This window comes from Podarcis raffonei, chromosome 13 (genome assembly GCF_027172205.1).
Source record: "Podarcis raffonei isolate rPodRaf1 chromosome 13, rPodRaf1.pri, whole genome shotgun sequence".
NCBI lineage: Eukaryota > Metazoa > Chordata > Lepidosauria > Squamata > Lacertidae > Podarcis > Podarcis raffonei.
This window is the reverse complement of record NC_070614.1, coordinates 21,592,752-21,605,627: the sequence shown is the minus strand read 5'-3', so window position 1 is coordinate 21,605,627 and position 12,876 is coordinate 21,592,752. Positions and strand designations below refer to the sequence as shown.

The 12,876-nt window shown below is 43.6% G+C and overlaps 1 long non-coding RNA gene across 1 annotated transcript; it reads left to right on the top strand.

Annotated features, from left to right (window-relative positions):
• Nucleotides 1–5,613: 5,613 nt before the first annotated feature.
• On the top strand, nucleotides 5,614–12,142 carry LOC128400843 (uncharacterized). The gene is made up of 2 exons (XR_008327388.1): nucleotides 5,614–11,505; nucleotides 11,543–12,142. It is a non-coding gene; the product is annotated as an uncharacterized LOC128400843 (long non-coding RNA).
• Nucleotides 12,143–12,876: the final 734 nt, after the last annotated feature.

Sequence of the window (12,876 nt, the reverse complement as noted above, 5' to 3'; positions counted from 1 at the left end):
ATTTCAATCTGGGGGTTGGGAAGGGAGGGAAAACCGGGGGGTGGGTGGGTTTACAACTGAAACCAAAAGTAATGTTTTCTTGAGAATTGGAATGACTTAATTTTGGGGAGGGGGGAGGGAAAGATCTTTTCTGCCACAGGAATGTCGAACGTCTTTATGAGGCGATACCAAATATAGACATCAGAAGAATGTAATGTGGTTACTGATCCCAGTCACTCTTACGCGAACTTTAAAAAGAAAGAGAGAGAAAAAATGTGTTATACAAATATGAATACAATGGATTTGTGAGTATCTGTGAAGGACAGGAAATTGCCGGACCGGCAGCCAGATTACCGAACAAAGTTTTGTCTCTGCGTTCAGTCAGGCACTTGATGGGTTAAATCTCGCTGTTCCCCTGAAGAAAACCCACCCAATCCCCACAGTGCTCCAGAGAGCTTAAAACTCAGGTGAATCCAGTGCTAATTTTCCTGCCATTTGGATTCAAAATGGATTTGCAGCAGTATCATCCAAAGTATGCTTCTGGGTGTGTTTATGTTCCCCTGTTAAGCTAAAAGACCTGCAGGCCTGACTCCCCGCTGTGTAGAATAAGCCCTGCCCACTCACTAGCTTCTAAGAGGGCTTAACTCCAGGTCTGTGTGCGTAGGATTGGGACCTACACAGGTTTATAGGCAAGCGAGTTCCACTCAAGTTCAGTTGCTCTTTCTTCCAAGTAAGTGTGCATAGGATTTCCATTCTTGTGGCACACCCGATGTTGCTTAGTCTTAAAAGAGCAGGGCGAGCTGCCAAGTCACCTTTGCAGAGGCAACTGGGGAAGGCAATGTACCAGCCTGCGTACAAATTAGTCCTTTCTTGCACATCTGTCATCCCCAGGGCAGTTCTGAGTAGTGAGCATGGGCAACAAACCTAACCCAGGAGGAATCATTATGTGTCCAGGGCAGAGAGCAAACTATATGACTTTCTCACATGGATGGAACACCATGCCCAAAGATCTCAATTCCATTCAGAGGCTGCTGCAATGGACCTTTCGATCTGAATGTGCAGATTCTGGGGAAATCAAGATTTCTGGGTTTTAAGCTCTCTCAATTTGGGAATCAAATTGCATAGAAATAATTGAGATTTAGTCTAGAGGCATATGTGACCTGATTTTTGAAGCTAACACCGTGATCTTAAGCCAAGCACATTGACATCAGCATGGGTTTAGGGTCATGCTGGATCAAATTTTGCCGTCCCTGAAAGAAGGGCAGAGAAAAAGAGTTCTGTGGGGCAAAGCAATCTTTGCATTGCAATGGACATCTATATTAGCAGAGACAAGACTTCTGTTCTAATTTGACTCGCTGGATGGCCAGGTTTAACCAATACCTTTGGGACTGGGCCTGTTTGGATTGAGCAACAGCAGGCAAATCGAGTTCCAATGTGTTTTCCACGTTCCTAATGCTCGACTGACAACTTTGAATTTTAGATTGAAGCGGCTGCATGGATCTTGCTGTTTACACTGAAGCAATTTCTGTCCTTTTTAATGCCTTCCAACAAAGAGACGTGTGCAGGAAGGTCAGGCATTGCTGTGTGTTTTAAGGGAAAAGGACGGGGAAAATAGGAAAAAAAGAAAAATGAGAGGAAAATGTGGAGGGAAAAAAGCTACCTCAAGGTATGAAGTTACCTCAGCAATTGTTTTGTTTTTGGGCTTGCTGATATTTTATATAAAAGCTGATAGTCTTGAATATTTTATTTTTTTAATGAAAAGAGAAGTTAAGTTTCATAATTTCTTATGAGCCAGAAGTTGTTATGCAGGTCGGCAGTGTTATGAGCTCTCTATGGAGAACGACAGAGACTTCAGACGTAGCGGAAAAGATGGCAGATCTCTCTCCACCCCTAAAAACGACAGTTCGATCTTTGCCTTACTCCGAGAATCAAATAGCCCCTCAAAAATATGGCTGGTTTAGGATCTGCACCTTTTGATTACAGTGTCCAAATCGTTACAATTTGTGTGATTAGACGCCACCCTCAAAAAGGCATATGTAAGAAAAACAAACACCAAACTGCAGTCTAGAGTCTGGTCCTGATTTAAATTCTCTTAATTTGAATGTTGGGGTGAGTTTACTTGATCAATGTAGGTGGTTGTAGCTCTGTGGTTGGTTGCTTGGATTAAAGTTCAGGCCTGTTTATTCTCTCCGGATTTGGATATCAATGTTTTTTGCTGTTTGGCCTGCAAAAGGTGGGATTTCTCAGCCATGTTTTCCATCAGTAGGTGTTGCTGCTTGCACAGATAATGGCATTCTAGCAATAAAATGCAAAGAGAAGTCACTTGAAAACACCTGGTCCATGGTTGATTGTCTAGGCTAGGGAGATGGTAGCTTCCCCAGCCTCATGGGACCAACCGTGCTTAATTTATACAAGTGGCCAGGTGAGGAAACCACCAGAGACACCACACAACTGAGGGTCTTTGGTTGCATAAACTCAACCTTCACTGCAGCAAAACCAGAGAAATCAAAATGGAGGTTTGAGTTAGTCGAGGATTCGGAGGCTGATGATGATCAAGGAGCTACGCAGATCAGGAACAAAACTTAAGAATCAGAACCCAACTCTTGACCTTGTAGACATGTGACCCTCTTTTCCGCTATGGTGCTGTGACATATTTTACAAAGATTACCTCAGTTTTACTGAGGAGAAGCAGGCCGTTATTTTTTTTAAGAAAAGAAAAAGAAATGGGAGCCAATTTTCGGTGTGGTTTTTGTACCTTCTCAAGGATGAAAAGCGCAACCCCAACTGACGTTATTTGAAAAGGTTTGTGGAGGGTGTTTTTTTTTTTAAAGGAAGTTGCGTTTGCTACTCTCCATTGCACTTGGAGCAGAAAGCCCTCTGAATGTGTAATTTTCATCTGTTGTAAATGAATTCATGAGAGGCCAACTTGACACAGATACTTCTACCCAGAGGCTCTTTTACTCACATATAAACTGGGAATTCTGGGTTTTTGAGGGTTGCTGTATTGGGCTGCTCAACGTATCTTTGCTCTTAAAAAAAAAAAAAGTAACTACCCTTTTCTGTAGAGATTATAGAGACTGAGAAGAACAGCTCCCAAATTTCCCAGCTTCTAGAATCAAGTAGTATCAAATTTTCCTTTCGACAACACGTACAGCTAACCATATGGCTCTCTAATCTGCTTTTTTGACTGGAAAACTTTGATGTTAGCCCATGATCAATGTTATGGGGTGGGGTGTTTTTTCTCTCTTTCTTTCTTTTGGCCCCTTTTATCAGCTTAGGAAAATTGCAAGATGCTCTCTTGTTAGGAAAGGAAACCAGGAATGGTTTATAAAATTAGGAAGCGGGGAGGGGGAGAGTATTGTTTCAAATGCATCTTATCTATTCAGGGGCATTGCTAGATCCTTAAAAAAATACTTGGGCCATGCCACAAATTTGCATATGCTTAAATACGTAGCGATGCAAATTCAGGCCAACTTTTCAGAATGTAAGCAAAGAAAGGCGCTTTTAAAAGTTTTAAAAAGGAAGTGGGAGGGTCAGGGAATCTGGGGTGTTTTGCAAAAGACCTGGGGCAGAGGGGCCCCTCGGTCACCCCCAATATCACCCCTGCATCTGTTCTTTTCCCTACAGAAAGTGGGTGGGTGGTAAATCACTTTCCTTCTTTTAAAAAATAAATCTCTCACTTCTCTGCTTTTAATACAGACTTGCATAGACCAGTTTTTAATGATTATTATTCAGACATCAGCCATGACAAATAAAGTGGGTGTTTTGTTTGTCAACAGCAAGCAATTTTGGGTATTTGGTTCAAATTGCAATCTTAGGAGAGGTGGGGGGACACACACTCCCACCCCTTTCCCAACACTCTTAGAATCAAATTGTTGCTGTGTACAGTTTTTTAAAAGTTCTAGACAAAATGGATAAATGTTTGTTCTGGGTGGGGTGGTTGCCATTTTCCAAATAGGCATAGAATTAACCATAAGAACCAGGCAACTTTTTGGTGTTCAAATCATTGGCAATGCAGGGATCCTGTAAACTTCCATGATAGTTTTAACAGGCCGTGATTGGAAGATGGGAGCTTCTGTACGCGATGGGGCAGGGAGGGGCACTGGGTCTGTTTTTAACTATCAAATGTAGATGATGACTAGATATTGCAGTGACGAGAGTTCTGTACAAAGCTGGTAAAATGTTAAGGTTTTTGCTTTCAGTAATTTGTTGCTTTTTTGTGGTTGTTCATGCACAGCCATTGGAGTCCGGTCGCACTATGTCATGCCACTAAGGCCTATTTTTTTCCGCCACCAAATTGTGAGTTTTGCACAGAGTTTTGCCTCTCTTTCTTTAATGTCCACATTTGTCGTTTGGATTGCCTCGAACGCTTTTGAAATTTTTGTTCAATGACTTACAGCTCCCAGTTTTACAGCTTCTGGGAAACAGAATCCACCGCAAATTTCTGAGATACTAGGACTGTGTTCGTGGCTTCAGTTGAGATGAGAATTTGACATTGGACCTGGCGCCTATTTGCTGTTTCGATCTGCCTGTTCCTGCCCTTCTTCCCCCAGGACCTCAAGTTGATTCCTTCCTCCTGCTACAATCATTTTTAATTTCAAAAATGGGGCTGAGATGGCCGTAACGGGGTACTGAGGGCTTTGAGTTCTCCCCCAAAGTGCTAACTCCAGCTTTACCTCAAACTCTGATTGGTAAACAGCCAGGAAAGTGCTGAAAAATCCCACTGGCTTCTCTTAAAAATAAAATAAAAAAATGTTTGAACAAGCTCTCTGACAGAAAGAGTGCTGGGAATATAGGACCCCTCAGCCATTTCCCACCCATTGTCAAAAGTTAAATATGGGTTTAACATGATTGTGTAACGTGAGTAGCTTGGGAAACCACTTTTATTTTGGGTTATTTGTTTCTTTCTAACCATCGAGCAGTCTGAAAATGGCTCGGAGACAGTATACAGAAAATCTGTAACATGTTTTCTGTGTGGCAGAAGCCTACTAGGCAAGCCAAGGAAAAGTGACTCCTTTCCAAAAGGGAGGGAATGAAAAATTATTTTTGCTGGTTACGTTAATACCTCAGCCTATCACTGTGAGCTTAACCTGGAAAGCTAGGTGCATTGGGACTCCACAAGAGCATGGTTTGACCCTTTCGCTGCCATTTTAATTATAGTTTAGTGTGCATCCTATTTTGCCCCAAGAGTGAGGGTGAAGGCATCCCCTGCTTGTTCAGTGCTGCTATGCATCTTGGCTTTTATCTTCACATCATCCCAGAGAACAAGAGGCAGGGTATTTAGTATGCTGAAGTCCTTCTGAACTTGATAGGAAGCAAGTATATTTTCAAAGTCCGATGGGCATAACCAACAAAGCCTTACGATAACAGGAAATGTCATCCTTAGCGCAACACAACTGCAAATCTAAGCCAACGTAACTGTCATGGTTCCCTCTCCCAGCCCATTGCGCCTTGGGAAGTCTAGTTATTTGAGGAGCCTAGAGATCTCTTAATCAAAGAGCTCTCAGCTCCACCAGAAAACGTTGGAGATGAGGACGATTCTTTTAAACAGGCACAGAACCCTTCAGTTTGTTAACAGATGCTGAGCATTGATAGGAGACCCTTCTAAGACCCCAATTCCCAGAGTGGTTATTTTCCCTGGGAACTCGGGGAATTGTAGGTTTGTGAAGAGTGTCAGGGTCTCCTAACAATGTTCAGCACCCTTAACAAACTACAGTTCTTGAAACATAAAGAGTGTGGATGAAGCCTTTCATATCTTCATCCAGCCTTGTGCAAATTAAGCTGGTATAAATACCTCACTCAGGCTGTGTTATGGGGAACTTGGAGGGCTCAGAAGAGGCCGACAAGATTTCCCAAGGGACGGCTTGATTGCTAATACCCACCTTACCTTGCACTGAGGTGGGAGGACCTGTGTTCTAAGATGTGCTCTCCGTTTAATGTGGGGCATTAATGCGGTCGTGCCTAGCAAGTATCCCCCGCAAATCTAATGTGCACCCGCTAGAATGTGCCCCAGCATCCTCGGCAATGTGATGGGGTTCGGTGTCAGGCATGCCAGGATTGCTTGGCAAACTCAGACCTGTTCAGGCACCCTAGCCTTTGCACAATGGTGGGAGAATATCCTTACTGGCCCCTTCCCCTCTGCCATATGCCCACCAGCTACAGGGAGGGACCGACTGAGAAAGAATGAGCCGCCTCTTTCTAGAATTTGACATAAATGGAATTCATTGGCAAGCTGGTTTGGTTGTTCCTTACCTTTAAAGGCCTGCTGGAGAGGAGGAACGGGGCGGTGGAGAAACTTAAAGACTTCAGGGGCATAAATGACTTAGGGGCAGGGCAGGGCAAGGAGCTGTGAAAAGCAAATAACCCTATGACCATTGGAACTTCCATCCAGGCTATTTCTGGTGGTTGTTTTTAAAGCATGCACTTAAGCAGTGCCAGGAGGTCTGGAAACCTTAACCAGAGAGTGTCCTTCCAGATTCTGAGCTAATATGTGGAATATCCACAGCCTACACTACAGTTAATATTAGGTTGGGGTTTCCATGTGGAGTCCTAAAGGTAGCAGGGTGCAGTGGAACTCTTAACGGCTAATATGTTTTGGAAAATTGACTTTGTGCTCACACTTTGGTTCTCTTAGGACCAAATCTGGAATGTTTTTAAATGGAATCTGGTCCAAGGGCCAGATTACTTTCTTCTTTTTTCATTTTTTTTCCATATGCCTTCTGAAGATTTCTCAAGGTATCCCGACTCTTAGGTCACCCAGAAGTACTGGCATATCCAAAAACGGTTGCTTAACTTGCTTTAGAATTAAACAACAAGGCTTTGGAAGCCAGATCCATAGCCATGAAGAGGAATTAGACTCAGGCAGTCATAATGATCCCAGAGTCATTCATCTGACCTGGCTTTTTTCTTTTTGAAAGATGGGAACAAAACAAGGTCTTTCTTTTTTAAAAGATGTGTGCCAGATATGAATTTGGCTTTTCAAAAAGTTTTTGAAATTGAAGAGGCTCTGTCATAATTTTATTACTTGGAGGATACACAGGTGTTAATAGCTATGAAATTTACACATGCATATACTACCTCAAAGTTCACAGTAAGATACGAATTCTAGAAGAGAGAGAGAGAGTGTGTGTGTGTGTGTGTCTGTGTGTGTGTGTGAGAGAGAGAGAGAGGGGGGGGGGAGAGAGAATTATCCACACTCTGAGGCTGTTTCCCTACATAAGCCTTGAAGAAGATGGAAAAAAGAATCCTAGGATTGTTTGGCTACCACCATTTCCCCTTAAATTGGGACAGCTACCTCAAGGAAGAGTAGTAAAGATAACTTATGCAGTGGAATGGTGGCTTCTCTTAATTTTTGCCATAGCTGCACCGCAAACTCTTACCCTTCGCTTTAGTTCTGGTGCAGCGGGATCCAGTAAAACTGGCTTAGTGGCACTGTCTGGCCAAAATACAGCAGGGGCCCAAAAGCTCACGAACATGTCACCTGTGAATTCTGCTCTCTCTCGAGAGAGAACTTTGTAAGTTCTGCAACAAGGAAACTCCTGTGGTGCAAGCCGAAACTCCAGTTTTCACGACCGACATGTGTTATTCTGAAAATCGGCAACATTAGCCATAGCTGCTCAGAGATTACCTTCCACTTAATCCCGTGGCAGCTGGCATTGCTTGGCATGGATTTGAGGGGCAGGGTATATAGAAACATAGGAAGCTGCCTTACACCAAGTAAGGCCAATGGTTCATCTAGGTCAGAATTATCTACAACACTGACAGGTAGCAGTTCTTCAGGGTTGCAGGCAGGAGTCTTACCTGGAGATGCCAGAGATTATACCTGGGGCTTCCTGTATGCAAGACGCAGGCTACATCCATCCTGGGACAGGGGCTTCGAGTTTTAAGGACCTGTGCCTTTGTTCTGTCCTTTCCTTGAGTCTCAAACTTGGGTCTTGAGCTGGTTTTGGACTACAACTCCCATCATCCCTAGCTAGCAGATCCAGTGGTCAGGGATGATGGGAATTGTAGTAAAAAACAAACAAACCTGGCGACCCAAGCTTGGAAAACACTGCTCTCTAGACCATAACAGACCTCTCTTATTTCACAGTTGAATTGATTCACATGCCAGAAGCACATGCAGGCATGATCTCTGTTGCTTTTCATTGAAAGGCCCTCAAGTCTGCTCAGTCTGTTACATAGTTCAGTTACAACATCAGTGGGAATAAGCCGGTCGCTAGCAGCTGATGTTTCCAAGCCATGTGCTATGATAATGTTAATAAACAGAGACACCCCACCCCAGCCTCCTGTTTGAATCAGAGAGTTTTTCTAATAGCTTCAAGAAGCAACAAGCTGGATCCTGCTGCACCAAACCTGGAGAAGAGAGGGAGGAAGCCATTACCCCTTTATCTGTAGCTCCCCCCCAGAAGAACTCGGAAACATGAAGACATTACTGTACAGATCTTGACTTAAGTTCCTTGGGAAAACAGGTTGAAAATGCATAGGGGGCAGTGTTGGTGCATCCTGTTTTTCAGCCCAGGAACAACAACTGAAAATGCAAACAACGAATTTTAGTAAACAGGCTGGATAGCTTAGTCCAAGGCGTTGTGCCAACTGGAATTTTCTGTAATAAGGCCACGTTGGATGAGAGGGATCATCTGCCAGCAGCTGCATGGAAGGTCCGTTCAGATGAAAGAGTTTGACTTGCACACAGCCAGCTGAGAATTGACCCAGGAGTTCTTCTGTAGTAGTTCTATACTGAACAGAACTGGTGGGAGGCAAGACGTTTGGCCATGTCTTGTGAAAGCAGGGAAGATTCAGATAAGGTGGACGTAGGCCATATTTTACTCATCAGTAGCTTAAATCACTGTGTGCATGTGAGCCACAGAGGAAGCTGAACATTCAAGTGACGTTTTAGCAAGCATCCGTAGTAAGAATGAATGCAAGTGGTGTCTCTTATGCGGGAGAGTACAAAAAACAAACCCCAAAGCATTCAGCTTAAACATGTTGGAAGCGGATTGTAAGAATCTGCAAAGGGTGAGAATCACTTGCCTTCTAATAGGCAAAATACGATGGTACATCCCCATTTGTTCCGTTCACACCCTGGCTTAAATTTTGGCTACACAACCCTCTTGAAAATAATAATACAGTGTTAGTCTTCTCACTCCTTTAAATCTGTATTTGAATCCTGCGTCTTTGTCATCGGTTACAGAATCTTTTTACACGTTTGACTTTTTGAAAGCTAAATTTTCTCCCTTGGTTTGTGGTTGGGTGTACAGGCAACAGAGGGCAGCCGTGTCAGGCAAGGATCGATTTGATACAAGTGGCATTCAAAACATGAAGCGCATCTAGCTGGAATGGCAGTGATGGTAAACTAAGTAGTAGTTATGGGGAGAGTGTCAGAGAGAAGGTAAGATTCCTGTCACTGGTCCCTGTCTACAATATATAGCATTCCCCCCGCCCCCCAAAAAAGGCATGTGCTATTTGATGGAATGACTGGTTTACACAATTTTCAGGGAAACTGGCATCTTTTGGGCATTTTGTTGCCTACATACAAGATAACAACCATTTGGTGCAGGTGTCTGATTTAAACTTTACGCAACTATCAGATATCCTGAAGCGGGGGAGGGACGGAGGGACCCACTTATTCCTTCAAAATACCCTTATACCGAATATAATAAGCTGGCCTAGCCTTATCTGCCTCCCAAGGGTGGTGCAATGGGCAAACAGAGCAGGTCATGGAACAATACCTTCCGCTTCTTTTATTCTGTAATCGCAAAGGGAATACAGAATTAATTTCCTGGCTGTGCCTATAGAAATGGAACTCTCTCAACCAGGATTTAGCTGTCTGGAAATCTAAACAGTTGCCCTGTGCTAGAGTGGCAGAATCAAAGAGTGCCTAATATGTAGGGTGGAGTATTTGAGGTTGTGTGTGCATTTTTAGTTGGTGGTATGAGTACCGCGCTCACCCACTGAACACCGGCAGCACCCATTTTAGATATAAAATCCTACTTGCACCTGTGGATGCCGTTACCCAGATCAGGGTCTGCTGTCTGCTTCCAAAAAGCAGAAACTTGGATTGCTTGAGTCTAGCCCTAGCACCACTGCTTTAAAATAGCGGTGCCTGAGTAGTAAAAGAGTTCTGTAGGACTCGAAAGCTCACTTCTAGCCTTTCAAATGCCTGCCCTGGTCCAGCAATAGGAATCCTAAGTCACGGCTTCCTTAAATCTGACACTCTCCCTTTTAATCAGGGTGATTCCGTGCACTGCATGTACATGACGGAAGAGGGAAAAGACCCCCCCCCAGACCAGCCTGTGCCTTGGCTTAGTTCAGGTTGGGTGCCACTCCCCCACCTCCCCAAGCCTCTCAGCCAGCGTTATCAAGCAGCACCCCAAAGTGCCTGTTTGAGCTGCATGTCATGCCAGCCTAAAGGGCATGATGACCATATATACATATAATATGAATGAATATAACCAATTCATGTTTGTTTATCTACCTCTTAGCACCAATAGATTAAAAAAAATAAAAATAAAAGTAAATAGGGTAGTGGATAATACAACATGCTGTGTAGTGTAGGGAGAAAAATACTTCTGTTTTTTTTCCAAAGAAATAATTGTTCTGCTTAATAAATAAATAAATGAACTAGAAATGACGGGCGCTCTCTGCATTTTAAATCAGACTTGGGGGAATTTGTAGAGGGCTGTGGAATGATGGGCTAGAGGCAAGGTGTGTTTGCAGGTAAAAGATGCGTGGTGCGGCCAACATGTTTCCGCAACGGGCGCATCGCAGAGCAAGCCGCAGTCTTGATTCCTGCTACGGAATCACTGGGACAAGTCGCTGGCCCAGATCCAAAGAACAACGGGAGCAGGGTGTGGGGCGTGTTCAAGCTGTGTGTGTGTGCACGCCCAGGAACATCAGGAGTGAGCAGGGTAGGCGCATACAGGAAACCACCAAGTCTGTGGCTTCTACAGGTTAGATTGCGTTTATTGCTGGGACAGAGAATCGCGGCTGCTCGGGCATCCGTCTGTAAAATGGCGGCAAAATAATCCCTTGCCGCTTTGCTGTGAGGGAGGGTAAAGGCAACAGAGACTGGGAAGCAGTTTCTCTATTGAGGAACTAATTCACAGCAACAAGCTATTTTGACAACAATGCTCTCTGGGCAGCCACTGGTGTTCCAGCAAGGCTGCATTGCCCAACTCCCCTCTACAAGTCAATTAACCCTGGTTTTTAAAGTGTGTGTTAGTTTGTAAGAGCCCCGCAACCTCAACTGTTTCGTCCCCCCTTTTATGACTTTGTTTTAAATGCACCACCTGATTACTCATTTCTCCTCTTTCCTAACAAAACCCCATCATAAGTCCCCACTCCCATTTTCTTTCCACGGTCTTGGCGTAAGCACTGACAAGAGTTGAGACAGCTATCCAGCAGTGATTGATTGAATTGTGCCTTAGATCCACAAGTGCATAGTCTTTTGCAAATCTTTTCCTCGTTTGAGGGTACTGAACACACACACACACCAACAACAACAACCTCACTAGATCTGTGTCAACGGTTAATTGAAATAACTTGAACTGGGGGGTGGGGGTAGGAAGGACTCGTAAGAATTGTTTTGTTGGATGAGAGTCCTTAAGTCCAGCTTTAGGCTAGCAGTCTTGATTCCAACAGTAACAACTTAGATGGCTCTGGGAAGATCGGAGCGAGAAATGACAGTCATTTTCTAGCCACCTGTTTTGCCACCAGCATCAGAAATACTGCTTCTGAACATGGAAGGGTTAGTTTAGTTAACCTGGTGAATGTCTCTAATCTTTCTCTGAAGCCATCTCAGGTGTGAAAAAAAGCAACAGCAAGAAGTTTACATCTTTCAGTTACTTTGCTGGAGACCTTGTATTAAAGCTATTTTACTACTTGGGTGTTGGTCCCAATTCCTTCAGAGCAATCGGTTGTTAAAACGATTTTATGACAAGTCACATGTATATGCAACAAGGTTATGTGAATTTGGGGGGGGTCTGTTTACCGTACAATATTATAAGGACATGTATAAAAACAACAACAGCGTCCACTGTTTTCTCTTTTTTATTCTAAGCCATTGAAATCATCACAAATTCAGACTAAATCTGAAAGGCTGTGCTCTTAACAATTGTTTTCCTCCCTTTCGGTCAACTGTATTGAAAAAAAAAGTTGTTTTGTTTTTTTAATCTTTTCTCTCTTTCAATTCCCCTTTCTGTTCTTAGACTCCTTGTCTATTGCATGAGGCAGGTTAGTTGGCTCACATCCAAAGTTGCGACTACAGATGGACTGCTAGCTCCATTTTTACTTCCAGCTTGGTTATTGCCACAAACTGCTTTACTCCACTGTTTCATTTTTTTTAATAAAACGGAAAAAATCATATTTTAATTTGTGCCCTGATTTAATATTCAAATCATTATTAGTGGTGCTTTTCATGTGCTTTCATCCTTACAACATCCCTGTAAGGTAGGGTGGGGAAACTTTTCCAGACCAAGGGCATCTTTGAACATCCCTGAGTTTGATGGGGAACCGCAACCGACAAACCATGGCTGCATGCAAAATGCCTAGCCCAGTTGAGCAGCTACAACCATATGTGAGTAGAGTCAGTACATTACTTTGGGAATAGGGAGTAAAGTTCTGATTTCAGTATTCCTCTTCCCCAGCAAAAAAGAGTTGATCAGGGTATTATCACTGACCACCTCTGACTAGGGCTACAGTTCTATTGGCTGATCTTCTCAACTATGGTTCAGTTGAGTCTGTTCCGATCACCCCATAAAGGGTATGCCTCTCTTTTTTTGTAGGGTTAGAACATTTAAGACAAAGCATCCCAAAGACCATTCTTGGGAGCAAGTCTGCAAATAGAAAACTATTCAGGACCAGCATCCCTCGCTCCAGGCCTGCTGCAGCTGGCCAGCC